Source organism: Antechinus flavipes, chromosome 6, assembly GCF_016432865.1.
Source record: "Antechinus flavipes isolate AdamAnt ecotype Samford, QLD, Australia chromosome 6, AdamAnt_v2, whole genome shotgun sequence".
Classification (NCBI taxonomy): domain Eukaryota; kingdom Metazoa; phylum Chordata; class Mammalia; order Dasyuromorphia; family Dasyuridae; genus Antechinus; species Antechinus flavipes.
Genome location: NC_067403.1, coordinates 33,383,466 through 33,404,347, shown reverse-complemented (window position 1 = coordinate 33,404,347; position 20,882 = coordinate 33,383,466). Strand labels below are relative to the sequence as shown.

At 34.0% G+C, this 20,882-nt stretch overlaps 1 long non-coding RNA gene across 1 annotated transcript in view; it reads right to left on the bottom strand.

Moving 5' to 3' along the window:
• Positions 1-20,882, bottom strand: part of LOC127540169 (uncharacterized) — a 130,438-nt gene that overhangs the window by 27,637 nt on the left and 81,919 nt on the right. The window lies entirely within an intron of this gene.

Here is a 20,882-nt window from a genome sequence, read left to right as displayed (position 1 = left end):
TCAGTTGACATGAATAAACTATGAAGAGGTTGTGTTCTTTAAACCAAGAATTTGTATAAATCCCAATGAATGCAGAGCAACATTTCAGGACAGAAAGGAAGAAATGTGGTCAATGAAAATAAACCATGTTTTCTGAACTAGAATTAACACAAGGGTAAAGAAAAAAATAATCCCTTCTCCTTTAAAACAGGAAGTTATATAAGGGCAGATTCAGATGAAGGGATCAGAGTATCCTTAAAATTGACTTTTTTCCATGATTTCATGTTATGGGACAATTTTTTTACAAAGAACTGGATAAAAGAGATTATCACCCATATTTACAGTCTCCTCTACCCCTACTGAACTCTGAAATGGGTAACTCAGAAAGCTAGCTACAGCATTTACTGTACCTTAAAAATAGAATGGTTTTATTTTTATGTTGTTTTTGTTTGCTTTAGAAAGGGAGTCTTTCTTTCATGTTTTCCTTCACTTAGGTGGCCTTTATAGAAATCAGACCATTTATACTTATGAGGTCTTTAAAAATAGTATGTCAGGGTCACATCTCTCTGAAGGACGTGATTAGATATTTCTTGCCCATTGATGTTACAAACATCTGTCAAGTCTTTTACAATAAAGACTAATCCTATATCCCCAACTGTTTCTGGAGTTCCAAACAGTCCTATTATAACCTCAATTAAGTCTTCTTGATCCATATCTATTTTGTCACCATATTAATGAATAATAACACAATGCCCTTTATACAATCCTTAATAATACATTGAAATAATATCAATGCATGTATAAATAGGTTGAAGTCATGAATTATTAGATAATATAATCAGTAGAAGTTACAGAAGAGTATGATGAGGGCTAGATCTTAGCAAAATTATGACATAAATAATACTGTATTCTTGAGTGGCCAGAATCATTTTCCCTCTTAAGCTTCTCTTCTTCTTTTACTATAACCAAAGGTCCAAGGCATTTGTGTTCTTTCCATCATCTTACTGGACCCCATCAGGTTGTGAAGAAAGTATCTTATCAAATTTACTCAGAGTAAGGTTGGAAAGCCTGAGAATACTTAAAATATTTTTAACTTTCTCAGAAAGATTCCCATCTTTTTCTTTTAAGAAAACAAGGAAACTTACCAAAAGCAAAGTGTGCACCATTAAGCAAACGGAGAGTTTTGCTTTGGTGGGGAGAAAGTATTTTTATCAAATTAAGTCATGGGTTTAGCAATGACCAAGGACAAAGTTGATAGCATCATTTGCCAAATTGAGACATTAATGGCAATAAGGTCTTTGGAGAGTTTAGGTCTTTAGAAATCAATGAGATCAAATGGGAAATAAAGATTATGGCTCATGAAAATTGCCCACATTTTGAAAGATTGAAAAATGATTGAAAGAGATCAGTTTAGGAAGCGCTTGGCTATGCCTGCAAAGCAGTAAACTAATTTAAACTGGAAAATAAATTTGTCTTTTGTCTCCCTTTTTTTCACTTCTCTCCTTGAAACCCATCTTCTATGCTAATTCCGTCTTGTCTCTATTTTCCATTGAGGCTAATATCATTAAGTTAATTAGAACTAAGGAGTAAATGGCTCATAATGGCTTCCAATGCTCACCTCTTGAAATAACATGCTAATTTTCAAAACTACTTTCAATTCCTTAATCTAAAGAAGTGGGTATAATGAGAATTTTCCACTCCTCCCTGAGAATCATTGCCTAATCCCTATCTATATTGGTGTTCTCTTTCTCTGGTTATTATGTGAATATTTGCATATTTATATGTTACTTTGCCCAATAGAATGTAAAGACCCTAATGGCAAGGAGTCTGTTTTGTTTTGTCTTTGTGTGTTTAGAGTGCTAGACATCATACAATGAGGGCATTTAACAAATGCTTCATGAAATGTATTGAGGACAGAAATTGTCTTTTATCTCCACAACATTTAGCACAATGTCTAGCACGTAGTGGCCATCTAAATGTTTATTAACTTATTTATTAGATTGTCTTTGGTAACATGAAAGAAAGAATCAAAGGAAGTATTTTTGATCAAAAGCTTCTTTCCATGAATCCCTCAAACCATCACAGGCAGAATTCTACAGATGAAGATAAAGGTGGAACCCAGTTTCTAAGAACATGATTCATAGTTTGTAGTTTGAACATCTTCCCACATGTATTAAGCTTCATTCTCTGAATGTTGTCTGTTTGTACATAGGAGAGCATTGTTGGTGGGTTGGGGCTCTAAATCTTAGTTTTATTCTTGTGGGAAAATCAAAGTTGAAAAATCCCTTCCACCAATATCAGCTTGTCAATAATAAGAGAGTTGCTTAGAGGTTAAATTAAATGACTTGCCCCTGGTTACATAGACAGTATATGAGAAAAGGATATGAAATCTGGATTTTCTGACTCTAAGAGTAGCCCTCTATTAAAGATAGAGATGGAGCAAGAGCGAAGGACAGAGAGGAGGTATGGGAGGGGAGGGAATGGGGATAAGGATGTGGTTATAATATGGGGACCATATTGGTTATTACATGGGCATAGGAAACTCCAAAAGGAGGAAAACCCTTCTTTAATATGAGTCAACAATTTCTTTGCCACTTAAAGTCTTGGAGAGTTGCCTGGGACACTGGCATTTTACATGATTTGTCCTAATTCACAGGGACCACATTTATAACAAGAGGGGCTTCAATTCAATTCTTCATGATTCCCAGGTCAGTTCACAGTCCACTACACCACATCCCAAATGTATATGGATATAAATATAGATAACTTCTTGGAAGGGAGGAAGAAACTTGTGATATGTATGTCTCTTAGGATAGAACCTTCACTTCTGAGAAGTTCAATGCCAGACAGAAGGGTCACATGCACACACCTATTAAATGTCAGAAGCAAGTTATAAACCAAGATCTTAACTTAAAGGCCTTCTATCTACATTAGAGTTCCACTTGCATCTAAGTAATATGATATGAACTCCAAATCGCTGATGAATGTTTTAAAATAAATTATTTTCCTATATATTCATTATTATTTCTAGTAATTTTCATTGTAAAGCAGAAATATTCTGATCTGAATTAAATTAATACAAATGAGCACTTCTAAGAAAAGTGCCCATACTATATTGTCACTACCCATAAGAATATCATCAAGTAAATATTTTATTCTGAGAACATACAAAATGATTATTTCTCTTGTGACATGATCTTGATGAGGGGTGGGATGAATATTTAGTTAAAATAATAAATAGAAATTAAACAAGTTGCCTTCAGGCCCTTACAAAAATCCACCAGTGAGCAGGGTTATACAATCATTTCCAAATTTCAACGTTTGATTTCAATGCATGAATAGTTTGCCTGAATCTCAAAACTCTGGTATTCATCCCATATTAGAAAAAGCTGTTAAATAGTCAGCTTAAAACTAAGAAGCACATTTTGAAATGCAATCTAAGCAGCTGTTATGTTATGCTGATTACATGCAATGTACTTTTAAGTAATACCTAAGGAGGATATTTTCAGAGCAGTGTACTGAGATTGAACTCCATACTATTAGTGTTAAAACATTTCTGTGACTATTTGAGAAAGTCTTCATTCTCCTCTCTCCTATCAAGGATGGCTTATAATGTAGAAAGGAAAAGAAAAAACAGAAAACATCATTCAAAGCAGACAGAAAGAAGGGAGGAAAAGTGCAGGAAACAGGCAGTTGGGAGACATGACTCCAATTCTGACTTTTTCATTGATTAGCTCTATAATGGCAGAAATCTCTTTCCATCTCACTGAATCTCAATTTCCTCACCTACTGAGCTCTGTGACGTTCATTCAACACATGCATGTGTAACTTACTGGATTATCTTGGAGATCATCTGGAAGGGTTAAACTAGATGATACCCAATGATGCCTGCACTAATCTTGAGCAAGAGGAAGAGAAGGAAGAAAGGAGCAAAAGAAGTGAATTAAGACTCTTTGGTCAAAAAGTAAATTTCAATAATGATCCTTGGCAAGAACAGTTCAACTGATCCCCTATACTATATCTATGGAAGGATACACTATCCTTAGGAAGCAGCTTGATTTGAAGCTTAACTAAATGTGAAAATGGGCAAAGTCAAAATTATTATGACTGATAATATGGGATCTTGTTTTCCTTCTCTTTTGATGCTTCTCAAATATCCTCAAAAGTCCTGTTTGCAGAGAACCCAGGTAATGGAGTGGATAGAACACCAGTCCTGGAGACAAGAGAACCTAAATGCATATCCAGCCTCAGATACTTATTAGCAAGGTGAACTTGGGCAAGTCATTTAATCCTGATTGCCAAGAGAGACAGAGAGAGGAGAAAAAGATAGACAAACAAAGACAGAGACAGATAGACACAGAAACAGTCAGGGGGAGGGAAGAGAGACAAGAGACAGAAAGAGTGACTCAGAGTCAGAGACAGACAGACACAGAGAAAGATAAAAATGGAGAGAGAGAAAAAACAGAGATAGAGAAAGACAGAGATAGACAGAAAGACAAAGAGAGAGACAGGAAGAGAGAGAAGAGACAGAGAGAGACAGAGACAGAGACAGAGAGAGAGAGCTCTTTTGAGAATGGATGTGTGAAAAGAATTCTAAGCTTGAAATTATAAAATCTGAGTTCTAATGATGGTTCTGTCATTGTCAAACTATAAGATTTTGAGCAATTCACATCTTATAGTTTCCTCTTTTCCACAAATGTGCATAACGGTTGACATAGAAGACTTTTTGAGTATAAGGGTAAGTCCCCTTGCTGTTGTTTGGTCATTTTCAGTTATGTCCAACTCTGACCATATTTGGGGATTTTTTTGACAAAAAATACTGGAATGGTTGGCCAATTCTTTCTTCAATTCATTTTACAGATGAAGGCACTGTGGCAAGACAGGGTTAAATGTCTTGCCTAGAGTTCCATAGCTAGATAAATGTCTGACACCAGCTTTGAACTAAGAAAGATATCTATGACTCCAGCCCTTGTACTATCCACTGCACCATCTAGCTGTTTAAGTCTTCTCTACTGAATCAATGTAATGGTTTCGACTAGATATAAAGGAAATATATCAGAAGTGGATCAAGATCCTGGTCATACCCTATAAGATGTAGACAAAACAGCAACATCAGTTCAGATTAATGCATGTGAATTTCTGACAGCTATAAGCAGAGAACAATGATCCTCAATCTCCTGAGAAAGAATCCTCTTATAGAGAAAGAAAGAGAAATAATGTTCCAATGACTCAATAGATGAAACTCTGGAGAGATGCCCTGAAAAAATCTTTGGTTCTACTTACTGTGACTAAGAAGAGAGTTTAATGTGTTTTGTGGAACAAGAGTCTTCAAAAAATCAGCATGTTATTTTACTATATTAGTTTTTGGATTTTTATAATATATTATCTTTAAAATTTTATTGGAATTTACCTTGACATTTAAGAAAATCCCTTGTATCCATATAGACTCAATGACTTAAATTATTTTACTTTTTACAACAAATTATCAGATACATGCTGACAGGCTCAGTATTTGTGGTTTGTGCACTTTTCTAAATGTTCAAAGTTCACCATCTGCTTATAGAAAATTCATAAATATAAATAGAACTCTAGGACATGAAGTTTAGACCATAAATAATAGCTAAAAAACTAAGAAAGTAGAAATGCCCCTATTTTAAGAAGATGTTCAGCTTCTTGGTATGTTTATACCAAGAGCCAGCATTCTTACTATGAGCCATATTCTACCACCTTACAAAGTTGATTCAGTCAAATTGGAAAAGGTACAAGGCACCAAGAAAATATATGAAAAATCATGATCCAAGATGGTTCCATAAATATCAGTGACAAGAAAATATTTAGGGCAGATATGATAGCTTTCAGAGAGTGTTAGAATTGGCAGTAAATATTGTAACAATCCTAAAGACTAAAATACCATTTTATCATTAATTATATTTAGCCTTAATGGGCAGCTAAGAGGTGAAATGCATAGAATTCCAGACCTGAAGTCAATAAGACTCATTTTCATAAGTTCAAATCTGGCCTCATGACAGGAAAAGATAATGATAAATGTTAGAGGGGATATGGGAAAACTGCAACACTAATACTTTGTTGGTGAAGTTGTGAACTGATCCAACCATTCCAGAGAGCAATAGGAAAGTATGCCCAAAGGGCTATCAAACTATGAATAACCTTTATTCTAGCAATTTATCCACTTTATCTGTATCCCAAAGAGATCATCTGAAAAAAGTAAAAGGACCCATGTGTGCAAAAAAAAAATGTTTGTAGCAACTCTTTTTGTAATGGCAAGGAACTGGAAACTGAGTGGATGCCCAGCAATTGAAGAATAGCTGAATAAGTTATGATATATGAATGTTATGGGATATTATTGCTCTATAACCGACAGGATGATTTCAGAGAGGCCTGGAGAGATTTACATGAGCTGATGCTGAGTGTAATGAGCTGAATCAAGAGAACATTGAACACAGAAAGAATAAGGTTATACAATGATCAATCATGGCTCTTTTCTACAATGAGATGATTCAGTCCAGTTCCAATGGTTTTGTGATGGAGAGAGCCATCTGCATCCAGAGAGAGGACTGTAGGAACCGAATGTGCCTCACAACATAGCATTTTCACTTTTTTGTTATTGTTGTTTGCTAGCATTTTGTTTTCTTTCTCGTTTTTTGATCTGATTTTTCTTGTGCAGCAGGGTAATTGTAGAAATATGTATAGAAGTTGTTTTTAATATATATTGAATTATTTAATTTATAGGGGAGGGAATGGAGACAAAGGAGGAAAAAAAACTTGGAACACAAGGTTTTGGAAGGGTAAATGTTGAAAACTATCTATGCATGTGCTTTGAAAATAAAAAACTTTATTTAAAATATCTATCCTCATAAACTTCCTAGATTTATGATCCTGTGCAAGTAACTTAACTCTGCCTCAGATTCCTCATCTATAAAAATGAGCTGGAGAAGAAAATGGCAGATCACTCTAGTATCTTTGACAAAAAAAAAATCCCAAATGAAATCATGAAGAATTGGACACAATTTTAAAAATGTCAGGAAAAAAACAAACATTTGGACCTGCCTTGATTTTCCTAGAAATGATATTTACAGAGGTAAACTCTTCCTTGTTTAGTATCATTTGGATATTTTAAGCAATGGAATTCCCTTGTAAGATATGAATTTAAAACAATTCAAGGTATTGGTTTCTTAGGTCTTGGATTTATGAGTTCTCCCATAGTATAATCTGGGATTGAATTTCAAACAGATTCAGAATCAAAATACCTTTTCTATATTCACAAGGACAGCAACTTTCAAACACAGAAGGGAACAGATTACTCATTCATTAGAATGTCACTTCACTACCTTATTTCTATTCACTGAAACAGACCATGGGATATCATTGTTGAACTCTTCATTTTCAGGTATGGTAGTGCTAGCATTATTTAGTGATAAGTGAGATTATAAAAATGGTTAGACATCTCACGTTCCTTTCCATGGAAATGAAGTAACTAAAAACTTACCCACCTCCAGTTTGGAAAATCTTTTTTTTCAGGATCAAAACAGCATCAAATTAAGTGTCCTGAGAAATATAATCTATAGCTAGCATTAAGTATAGATAGCCAGGATAAGCTATGTAGAGCAGTGGTAGAGAGCCGTGTCTGGAATCAGAAAGACTTCCTGAGTTCAAATATGTGTCCTAAGTATGGGACCCTGGGCAAATCACTTAACCCTGTTTGTTCGTGTTTCCTCATCTGTAAAATAAGTTAGAAAAAGAAATGGCAAGTGAGTCTAGTATCTTTGGCAAGAATACTCCAAAATGGGGTCACAAAAAGTCAAACGTGAATGAAAAATAACTGAAAAAGAACAATTAATAAATGACCTACAGCAGGACTGCCGAAACTGTTATCTTAAACTTTATCTTAAAAGTATAGGAAAAGATAGGTTCAATGAGTAGAAAATAGTTTGAAAATAATAATGATTTTTTAAGTGAGGTTCATGAAGAATAGTAATCATAAATTCACTAAGTAAGCAGAGAAAGAGAAATATTGAGATGTCCATAAACTATGGGAAAATCAATAACTCAATCAACAACCATTTATTAATAATCTACTTGCCAGGACTGTATTAGGAGCTGGGAGTAAAAAAGATAAAAATGAAACAATCCTTTCAAAGATTTTTTTTATTCTGTTTGGGGAGGAAGGAAAGGAATAGATAATTATCTTCTACTTTATGAACAATCAAGTAATATTTTTGAGATTAACTATTTGATTCCCCATTTGATTTGCTGCTATACCATAGAATTAACTCTAACTCAAATACCTAGCCTCAGTGGATCATCAAAGAATTGATTTGTTTTAAGCATCAGAATCACAGGCTTTTAGCTTGAGAGGTATCTTTCACCTTGCTTTGCTACAATTCCTCATTTTTAAAAAGAATTTGAGACCCAAAGAAGTGATTTGCCCAGCTCCAAACAGCTGGTTTCTGTCAGAGTTAGTTTTTGAGCCTCAATGACCTTGCTCCCAGTACAATGTGCTTTCCAATATAACCCTCCACCTGTCAGCTCAATAAAGTGACTAAAATAATCGGAGTGTGAAACTATTTTAAAAGGTCCCACATTTATGCACATGCCATGGGGGCAATTCACCATGCCCACCACCAATTAAACAGAAAGGAAGGCCCCAAGACATAGCATTCAGCTATAGGAGATAAGCTCCACTGAACTCAACTATCGCTGAAAATAACCTATTTTTTTTGAAAACTGAAAGTCATTTATGCCACAAATCTATGAATCAATTATTAAGCAAATAATTTAATGGATCAATATTTTTCTAATGTATGTTATGGATTTGAAAAGATTTATTTCCTTTAACCATAGAATAATGAAGGTCCAGTTCCATTTAGTAGGAGGAAAAGTAGTAATAGTAATAATTAGTAGAAGAAGCAGTAGAATTATAGTACTAGTTCACATTGGCCTGGTGTTTTTACAGACTATGAAGTACTCCTTCCTAATATTTTCACAAGTTTAGCAGTCCAAGTATTGCATTATCACTTCCAGACAAGGAAACAAAAGTATAAAAGTTGTGGGACTGATTCGAGGATATATATAAGAAGCAGAAGGGGAATTAAAATCTGGGCTCCTGTCTCCATAGTCTCTCTCTAACAAAAGTCATTTGAATAAACTGAAAGATTAGAAGAAGAAAAAGAAAGAAAGTTGAAGATTTCCTCTGAGGTGTTACTGAGAGGAGGAAGAAAGGAAAGTTATTTATTTTCTTATTTATTACATATTCTTTTTATTTCATTACTTATTTATTTATTATTCTTCATATTAAGAAAAAATAATAATTCATACCCATGGAGAACTTTGAAATTTACATTTTTTCCTTTAAAGCACTATTGATTGAGATAGAATATGGCTTATGGAGTAAACAAGAGGAATCTCTTGTCTACTGCGAATCATATGGCCTTTGGATGCTTTTTACCATTTGAGCTCAATGAAAAAATATTATAGATGTATTCAAAACATCCACATGCCTTCTAAGTGGAAGGAATATTTAGGAAATAGTTAGAGTGCTCCTAGATAATAGAAATCTTAGCACCTGATAGGAAATTGAGTGAAATAGCATATAAGCAGCCAAAAAGGGAAAGGAAAAGAGAGTAGGGGGTAATAAGTTGGAAAGAGAAGAGAAAAAGAGGAGAAGAGAGGAAAAAAAGAAGACAGGAGCAAAAGGAAAAGAGAAGAGAGGAGAAAAATAACAGGAAAGAAAGGAGAGGAGAGGAGGAAAATGAAAGGGAGAAAAGAAGAAAAGGGGAGAGGAAAGGAGGGAAAAGACCTATAATAAGGGAAAAAACAACAATTAATAAATGACCTACAGCAGGACTGCCGAAACTGTTATCTTAAACTTTATCTTAAAAGTATAGGAAAAGATAGGCTCAATGAGTAGAAAATAGTTTGAAAATAATAATGATTTTTTAAGTGAGGTTCATGAAGAATAGTAATCATAAATTCACTAAGTAAGCAGAGAAAGAGAAATATTGAAATGTCCATAAACTATGGGAAAATCAATAACTCAATCAACAACCATTTATTAATAATCTACTTGCCAGGACTGTATTAGGAGCTGGGAGTAAAAAAGATAAAAATGAAACAATCCTTTCAAAGATTTTTTTTTATTCTGTTTGGGGAGGAAGGAAAGGAATAGATAATTATCTTCTACTTTATGAACAATCAAGTAATATTTTTGAGATTAACTATTTGATTCCCCATTTGATTTGCTGCTATACCATAGAATTAACTCTAACTCAAATACCTAGTCTCAGTGGATCATCAAAGAATTGATTTGTTTTAAGCATCAGAATCACAGGCTTTTAGCTTGAGAGGTATCTTTCACCTTGCTTTGCTACAATTCCTCATTTTTAAAAAGAATTTGAGACCCAAAGAAGTGATTTGCCCAGCCCCAAACAGCTGGTTTCTGTCAGAGTTAGTTTTTGAGCCTCAATGACCTTGCTCCCAGTACAATGTGCTTTCCAATATAACCCTCCACCTGTCAGCTCAATAAAGTGACTAAAATAATCGGAGTGTGAAACTATTTTAAAAGGTCCCACATTTATGCACATGCCATGGGGGCAATTCACCATGCCCACCACCAATTAAACAGAAAGGAAGGCCCCAAGACATAGCATTCAGCTATAGGAGATAAGCTCCACTGAACTCAGCTATCGCTGAAAATAACCTATTTTTTTTTGAAAACTGAAAGTCATTTATGCCACAAATCTATGAATCAATTATTAAGCAAATAATTTAATGGATCAATATTCTTCTAATGTTTGTTATGGATTTGAAAAGATTTATTTCCTTTGACCATAGAATAATGAAGGTCCAGTTCCATTTAGTAGGAGGAGAAGTAGTAATAGTAATAATTAGTAGAAGAAGCAGTAGAATTATAGTACTAGTTCACATTGGCCTGGTGTTTTTACAGATTATGAAGTATTCCTTCCTAATATTTTCACAAGTTTAGCAGTCCAAGTATTGCATTATCACTTCCAGACAAGGAAACAAAAGTATAAAAGTTGTGGGACTGATTCGAGGATATACATAAGAAGTAGAAGGGGAATTAAAATCTGGTCTCCTGTCTCCATAGTCTCTCTCTAACAAAAGTCATTTGAATAAACTGAAAGATTAGAAGAAGAAAAAGAAAGAAAGTTGAAGATTTCCTCTGAGGTGTTACTGAGAGGAGGAAGAAAGGAAAGTTATTTATTTTCTTATTTATTACATATTCTTTTTATTTCATTACTTATTTATTTATTATTCTTCATATTAAGAAAAAATAATAATTCATACCCATGGAGGACTTTGAAATTTACATTTTTTTCCTTTAAAGCACTATTGATTGAGATAGAATATGGCTTATGGAGTAAACAAGAGGAATCTCTTGTCTACTGCGAATCATATGGCCTTTGGATGCTTTTTACCATTTGAGCTCAATGAAAAAATATTATAGATGTATTCAAAACATCCACATGCCTTCTAAGTGGAAAGAATATTTAGGAAATAGTTAGAGTGCTCCTAGATAATAAAAATCTTAGCACCTGATAGGAAATTGAGTGAAATAGCATATAAGCAGCCAAAAAGGGAAAGGAAAAGAGAGTAGGGGGTAATAAGTTGGAAAGAGAAGAGAAAAAGAGGAGAAGGGAGGAAAAAAAGAAGACAGGAGCAAAAGGAAAAGAGAAGAGAGGAGAAAAATAACAGGAAAGAAAGGAGAGGAGAGGAGGAAAATGAAAGGGAGAAAAGAAGAAAAGGGGAGAGGAAAGGAGGGAAAAGACCTATAATAAGGGAAAAACAAAATTGTTCAATGAAGTTCCAGTACTAAATTTGCTATATAAATAAAATGGAAGGATTGGCCATTCAATCTATAAAGCATGGTTTACAAAACCATTCAGAACTATAGGCTAACAATGATTTCAAACACTGTACTATTTACTGAGAAAATTCTGCTTTCTGAAAGGTTTTTAAATATGCCCTCCTCCCCTATTTCTTGATCAATCTACATGAAAATCATCTTTTCTTTCAATGACACTTTCGTAACTAGAACTAAAACTAGAACTAGATCTAGAGAGATCAACATATATAGATGGAAAGACAGGGGCTTAATAGAAGCCTATGTTCCTCTTCTAAAGAAAGTAGAATGATATAAAGGAAAGAGACTTGGATACCATACTCAGTTTTGTTACAGCTTTGTGACTTTTAGAAAGTCACTGACACTATGTCTCATTCTTAAAATGAAGGGATTGATCTGTAATATCTATTCTACTTCCACTATCCTCAAGAGAAAGAAAATTGATTTTGTAGTGAAGACCAGCTTTGAAGCCAGAAGATTAGGAATCATGCTCTGTCTGCCAGAGTGAGAAAGAATGTCTCTGAGCTCATCTAGTCCAACTAATAATTGAATATGAACAACTTCTCCAGTATCCATCTTTAGTGAGAGAGAAAAAAAGAACAGTCATTTTATTTCATTCCATTTAGGAACAGATATCATCTTTGGGAAGTTTTCTTTCATAAACTGATTTTTCTAAAACTGCCAATGATTACTTCTCCTTTTGCCTTCTCCAAGGATCATTCAGAAGTGCAGTTCCCCTTTGACATGATCAATTTCCAAATAATTAAAGAGAAACATGTTGTCAACTTCTCCCCATCCTCTGCCCCAGTTCCATTACTTCCATGTTTTCTCATCTCCAGGCCAAACAGTTTTAGTTTATTTTAAAATTATTTTTACATGACCTGATCTTAAGATCCTTCTCTATTCTGGTCACTCTCCACTGGATATCTTTAAGATTATCAAAGTTCTTCTAAAAAGTGCTGCAAAAAGTACATTATATTACAGATATGGTCCTTCTAAAACAACCATGCAAAGTCTACTTATTATTCTTCAATTGTTTTTCAGTCATATCTGACTCTTTGTGACTCCATTTAAGGTTTTCTTGGCAAAGATACTAGAGTGATTTGCAATTTCCTCTTCCAGCTCATTTTACAGATGAGGAAACTGAGGTACAACAGGCTTCAGTGAATTGCCTGGGGTTACACAGCTAGTAAGTGTCTAAAACTATATTTGACTGGAGGCATGGGAGTTCTATCCTCTGTGCTGTTTAGCTGGCCAAAGTGCAGAGAAACTATCATTTCTAGAGTCCCTAACACCATGACTCCTCACTCATTTTAAAGCTGTATTTGCGTCCTTAACTGCCATATAATCCTATTGATTCACAAGAAGCTGACAAACCACCAAAAATAAAATAAATAAATCTTTTTTCCATATGAATCACTTTTTAATCACATTGTTGTTATCTCGGACTTTTGGAGCCATATGAAACATTTATATTTGAACTTATAAAAGTGTATTTCAGTAGATTTAATTCAATATGCTGGCTTATCAAAGTCATTTTGTATCCTAATTTTAGCACACGATGCATCACTGATATTTCTCTGGCTTTGGGTCATCTGCGTATTTGATAGACATGATATCTATGGTATTAGGCTAGTTATTGATAAAAAGAATAAGTAGATGTGGGTCAAGGAAAAATCTGGGACTCTCCTTGGAACTCAACCCCTTCTAAGATGATATTGAGCGTAATAATGGCTCTGCCCCACTATTCAACCACTTTCAATATGAGGCTAACAGAAATCCTTACATACAGGTTAGTTGCCCCCATTTCAACTTGAGTTTGATACCACTGGACCACATGTCACCATATTTCAGGAGAATGGAATAAGAAACAAGAGGTAAGGTTACAACTGATTCTAGATGAAGCAATTAAGATACTCTGTGATCAATCTTTTTTCTTTTTCTTGATATTCACTGTCTTTTTAATAACAATTTCTAGAATTTTTCAAAAAATCAAAATCAAAGAAACAGGTTATTTCCTCTTCCCTTTTTTGAAAATTATAAACTTGAAAATTCTCCAATACTGTGTTTGCTCTCTGTTATTCTTCAGTCTTCCAGTACCCTGTGATATATAGATATGATTTTAAATAAATCACTTAACTTAGAAGGCATGACCTTTTCTGATCCGTAAAGTAAAAGGATTGGGTCAGATGATGTGATTTGTTCTTCCACAATTAGATCAATGGCTTTATAATAAATTAGACTCCTGGGACTAGTGATTTGAACTCAGCATGCAAGTGCTCTTTTCCTAACTACTAACTTAGAGGGGAAGAGTTATAGAGAACCTGTATTTATGTACAGTATGACTGTACAACTTCCTTGCTACTTCTCTCCATCTTTGCGCAGTCTATTTGGGTTATGTGAGATAATCAATTAAGCAAATCATGGAGTGAGTCTTAACATTCTTTGTACACAGATTATGCAAAATAAGCAAATAACAAAGTATTTGTTTAAGACAAAATTGCAAGACAACTCATGCAGAAAAATGAAATAACCCAGCAGCAGCATCTTTCTAAATACTGCTAGGTCATCCCTTTCCCATTATTATTTCCCCACCCCAGCACACACACTTGCTCATATACCACACACACATAGACATAATCTCCTATGCCTTCAGAAGAATTAGATAGGAGAAAACACTTCTAGGGTATCTATCTAGGGAGTGGGAAAAACAATTCACCCTATATATGAATAGTCAGAGTAAAGAAACAATCCCATATTCCTCATCTTCTCGCAGCATGCTTTTTTAAACCAACAGGGAGATCTACTATAGCCACTGGGGCTGGATTCAATTGTACTCTTATTCTTGCCTATAATTCCATAAATATTTACCGAATATCCTAGAGTCCTGTTTTAAAGTGTCTGGAGCAAAAAGGTACCACACATGAGCTACAGCGACAGCATCTCACATTGATCTCATCATAATATCTCATTACTCCAGATCAGGTCTTTCCTAGCCTTCCCTCTTTTCCAAAAATTTCCCAATCTTCCTACTTCTAAAAGATAAACTTCCCTCAAATCAATATTAGGTGGCCTGTCTCTCCATTCTGGTCACTAGAAGTCAGGATGAAGAACTCTATTAGGGCTAATCACAATCCCTGCTTATGTTACATTTATTGTGAGCATTAGTTAACTATTATTTATTTTCTGACCTTTCCAGTATAAATTCTGGTGCTCTTATATTTCTCCAATATTCTTTATGTCTTTAACTCTCTAATTCTTGCTAAGCTTACCTTTTCAGTCTCTTCTCTTTTTCTAAGCATTAGTGTTAGCTCTAATCTTATAGAATTGTGTCATATTTGTATTTATCTTCCATTGCCTGCTAATTCTTCTATATTTTTAAAACTATAAATTGGCTGATAACTTCTGTATGATACAAAAAAATTTTTTTAGATAATTCCCACTTTTCTGACTCCTCAGAATTGATTGCCTTCATAAATGCTGACTTTCTTTGAAATCTTTCCCATATAGAGGAGTTACTACCTAAATTACGGTATGTTCGTATAATTGAATGTAGTATGCCATAAGCAATGAAAAAGTGGACAATTTCATTAAAAAACTGAGAAAACCTGTCTAAATTAATATATAGAGAAGTCAGCAGAATCAGGAAATATATAATTATAACATTATTAAAAAGCAACTTTGAAAGATTTGAGAAGTCTTATCAAGTGCAATTACAAACCACATTTTCAGAGAATGAAGGATACCTACTCTTTGATAGATTCAAAGTGCTGGATGAGATGTATATTTTTGGACATGATTATCTTGAAATTTTCCTTTGCTTTTCTATATATTTTATGAGGATTTTATTTTTTTCTTATTTCTTGTTCAATTGTTGGAAGGAAGTTAGAGAGAAAAAAAGAGAAACAGAGACAGAGAAACAAAGACAGAAAGACAGAGACAGAGATACACAGAGAGAAAAAAGAGAGAAAGATGCTTCTTGTTTTGCTTTTTACTGATTTTATAAGAAAAAGGGGAAGGGGATAAAGGGGAAAAAAAGATAAAGATACCTTTCCAATCCTCTTTGGATTGGATAATATCCTGGATATTATCCTGGATAATAAGAGCTAGAATGATTGCATACAATTTATTCTGGTGAGTGGACTGAAAAGGAGTTCTAATTACTCTCTTTATTCTTAAGTCATGAGAGTGTACAGCACAAATGTTATGTTTGGATGCATCTGTAAAGATAATTAGTGTTTTAAGAGGAACTTAGAAACCTTTTCTTTAAGAATCCATGGCCAATTATCTAATAGTCTGGTTATCTTTAATGGAGACCCGTGTGTAAAATTTGGAGCCATGGCTAATAAAATTTGCCACTCTGGGATGGTTTCATAGCATACATTAATTTGTGTTCATATAAAAGGTGTATATCTTGTCAAGTCTTATCCCAGATAATTGTACTGCTCACTTAATGGCCTTTAATAAAATTCTAGCCACAAGCACTGGGTAAAGAGTAAGGCTTTGTTCTGGTTGTGCTGGGAGGTTCACTCACTCTATCACACTGTCTCCTTGATGAAAGACTGCTGTGGGTGCCTCTTGTGTAGCAAAAACTGATATCTCCAACTGATATCCACATTGGATAAAGCCAGTTCAACTCTCAAAGCCTCTTGAGCTTCTTTTGTAAGCTGGCATGGTGAATTTAAAGCACTGTCTCCCCTTAAAATGTCATATAATGGTTGCAATTGATAGGTAGTTAAGCCTAACACAGATGCAACTGTTGGATGTCTCCTATCAATTTTTGAAAGTCATTTAAGGTGTTCAACATCTCTGTTCTTAAAGAAAGGTCAGGACTGCAGGGCACTTGAGGCTAACTACTGATTGGACAATACTCAATGGGCATATGCTTGGCAAATGGTCCTTTCCACTATCTGTACTAGCTCAATGATTGGTGTATAGAGGACTATAGGAGGGACTAGGGGGTGGAGTAAGACTAGCCAGAGTCACACTCTTAGTGGTAGACGAGGGAGAAGGCGATCATGCGGGATCTGCTTCCATCCTGTTCAATTCTGCGTCTAAGGCCAAGAATAAAGATTAAGGATTTTTGCTTATCCTGACTCCGGCTGATTCTGGGGTGCTAGTTGGTGCTAGCATGATCATTACAGTCATCACTGTCATCCTCATTATCTTCATCTTCATCATCTGCTTCAGCTTCCTCCTCTTCCTCATCCTCTTCCTCTTCTTCTTTCTCCTCCTCCTCTTCCTTTTCTTCCTCTTCTTAGAAGCTTTGTTGAAGAACTATTATAGAAAACATTGGTATTTGCTTTCACTCTCCTTTGTGTCCATGTGAAGCACAAAGAACTCAGTAACTATCATGTATTTTTTTTAAGACCTGAGAGGTGCCCACTATGTTCTGATTATATGCTCTGGTTACAACAGCTGATATTGTTATTGCTTATTCCCTTTCCCTGCTATTCCATGTTCTCTGCACAAATCATTACTGAGGTGAACTCATTTTTCTCATCTATAAAATATGGATATTAAGAATTATAAGGCACTATAGTTAGGGACTACAAGGCTACCAAAAAGACATAGATTCTTTTCTTCACTATGAAACATATAAGCTGTCTAACCTTGGACATGTCACTTGAATGCTCAATAAATTTAGAAAATTGTATAATGTTCTGTATGAGACATAGTGATTTGTTATAGAAGCAATTTCTACTGTTTTACAGTAGAAATTTATATACCAAGAGTTTCCTGCATTGATAAAATCACATATCCTAAAAAATTTTGTACTTCTTCACTAATAAGATTGTTAGAATCAAATAAGATTAATATTTTTACAAGCAGGCACTCTAAAATATTTTTATAAAGACATATTTCACATTGGTCCTAACATTTCCTCATTCAGTTTTTTTTTTAACATCTCAAAGTCAGGACATAGCAAGAAGGTGCTTTTTTGTATGGTGTTCAATTCAAAAAATGATTTCTGTGATACCCAGAGTATGTTTGAACCTCAGCCATAAACTGGGCATAAACCCAATAGTCCTGGCAAGGGCAAAGGTGATTGCCTTCAATCTCTCATCTTCAATCTCTCATAATGTATAAAAGCATTATACACCTTTTATTTAGATCAATATTCCAAAATATTTCTTTCATCATACAACTCCCTTACAAAATTATCTTTTTTTTTCCCTTTCCTGCCCAGTGTCTATAAATATGGTTCACAACCCATGAGCCAAGACCCCCAAGATTGGTCCTCAAATTTATATTGTTATTGTACTTTTTATTTTTATTTGGTGATAAAAATTTTATAACAATATAATTTGCAAGCCAACATAGATACTTACTAATGGACTAAATAACTTCCCACATAAATATGTGTACATATAAATATCTGTGTATGTCTTAACCACTTTTCAAATATAAACTAATATTGTGATTAATGAAATAGATATTCATTTAAAATCATTACTAAATTCATGATGGTTCTTATCATAAACTTTCTGAATGAACAGATACTAAAAGGGTATGTCAATGTTTATGATTAAAAGGTGCTTTTAATATTTTAAAAGTTTTGAATCTATGGCTTCAATAATTTTCCAGTTAAAAATATTGCAAGTAAAAAAAAATCATGATTTGAAACTCAAATAATTTATATTCAAAGACTTCTACTATCCTACTTTATTTCCCAGTCTTCCTTAATATTTGATTTCTACTACATCTAGGATACTCACTATCTCTCAAACCTTCTTTGCACAATGCAGTCCTGCTCTTACTATTCTTATCTTCAATAACTTATTACTTTGCCATATATCAAAATCCTACCAGTTACTGAAAATCTAAGTCAAATTCTTCTTTTATATAATATTCTCTCCACTGGCATTTTCACTTATCTCTTCCACTTTCTGATAGCAAAGATTTCCTGTGACAATGTTTTGTGATTTCTCTATATTAATATATTATTATTAAACTCATTCTTATTATGCAATGTTTTATAGGTTTGTTATCTTAGTTTGGTTTTTGCCTTTCAGTGCAGATACTAAGATATTTTGTGTCTCTTTTGAAGAAAGTAATGAGAGAGAAAGAATGAGGAGAAAAAAGGAATGAAAGAAATATTTAACTTCAGTAAAACTTAAAATTAGTCATGCTCCATGAGAGTAATCTCTCATATTAAATCCCATCCTCCAATTAAAAAAATAAATTAATAAAATAACAATCAGAAAAATTTGCAGGGTTTTTAGGAATTAAAATAAAAACTGAAGATGAAATTCATATGCCCAATCAACTGACAAACTACAAATTAAAAGGTATTTAAAATTTTAAAAATCACAGGAAATTTATGAGTTATGACAAGGAATAATTGAAAAAATGGACTTACTTTTGCCATGACTGTGTCCTATTTAATGGTAACAAGTACAATAAATGAAACTTGTATTTTTTTTTCATCACAACAAGAAACTACTAACAAATAAATTCTATCCTTTTCTGAAAAAAATGTAAAATTGATGAATTTCTTACTTGTGTGCCAATATTCAAGCTACAATTGGCAACTAAACACTATCCTACATTAAAGATAAAACTTTAGAATTTTTGAAACTATTTTTCAATACTCACCTCACTAAAATATTTCAAAAAATTATTTTCAAAGCTGTGTGACATTCAGAGTAAAAAATGGATTAGTATACCTTTCTAATTGCTGTTGATTATTTTTCAGAATGACTTGTCTATATCAAGAAAAGCATGATGTGCATTATAGGTCCAAAAATTTCAATTTACAGTTATCTTTCCTATATAATGAGAACCATCTGGAATGATAGATGTAGAGATTAAAAGTAATTGATCCTGCAACTGTAAAAGCTTTTATGAAACATGTAATTAGATGAGATGATATTGAGCATTCTAGAGTTCATTAAAACCCCACCAACAATGCATTAATAGCTGTTTGGTTTAGTTCTTATTTGTGCATGAAGTCTCAATTAGTATGGATATGGATACTGATCTGAAGTTTATGTCTTGTCTTTCATCAAAAGGATAGAAATAATTCTTTGCAAAATGAAGCCTGGGATAAATTCTTTTTAGTCTTCATGCTTTTAGATAATAGCCAGATTGAAAATTGTCCCTACAAGGCTGAACATTGCTAAAAAAACAGAATTTCCCAATGGTCTCATGTCCTCACCTATGAGCCCCAAACCTTTCAGACTAGTCATATTCTAGGACACCAGATGGCTTTCTCTCTACTAAACTTGGAAATCCCAACTTAGCTGTCGTAACCTAAATAAAAAAGCAATTGCTCCAGAGAAAGCTCGCATCACACTATTCAACTATCTCAGCCTAGCAGGCACCAATGAGGGGTTTCCAGCAGCTAACATAGCATCTAACCAATATGGACTCACACCAGCAGTTTACAAATTTTCCTGCCACATGCTGAAGCCTTTGCTCGTAATGCTAGATGAAAAGCACTATCCTGAAACCCAGAAGACAGTGGAAAGAAAGGACTCCATATTAAAATAAACAACCACTTCCTGATGGGAACTGAGATCTTAAAGAGAATCAATTGCATCTACTGAAATAGAAAAGTTCAGTTTCCAAATCATCAGCCTTTGCCAACAGATCATTAATTTTGTGCACCAACTGTTGGTGACGCAAAGATGCAGTTCAGCGTTCAGATTACTAACCAGATATGGGCACTACCAATCTTACTAGGCTGGTAAAGGGATCTTAGCAACTCATATCTTCCAATGTGAAAAGGAGAAGAAAGATGCTTCACATCTACCTCAAAGTAAAATAAATCCAAAGCTCTACTCCTTTAACATTTCTATCTTTTTGATGGTAGAAAGTAGCTTCATCTTATATAGTGTAATTTTTTTATTTTACTTTCACAAGAGAATCTTGGAATACTCTTGTCACTTCTCTGGGACTGAAGGATTTGGATTAGTTGATGTAAATAGGATCCCAGAAAGTTGGACAGAACTAAAATGATTCAACCGCAATGTTTCACTCCAAATCTACATCTATGATCCATCAGTTTTGTTGTTGA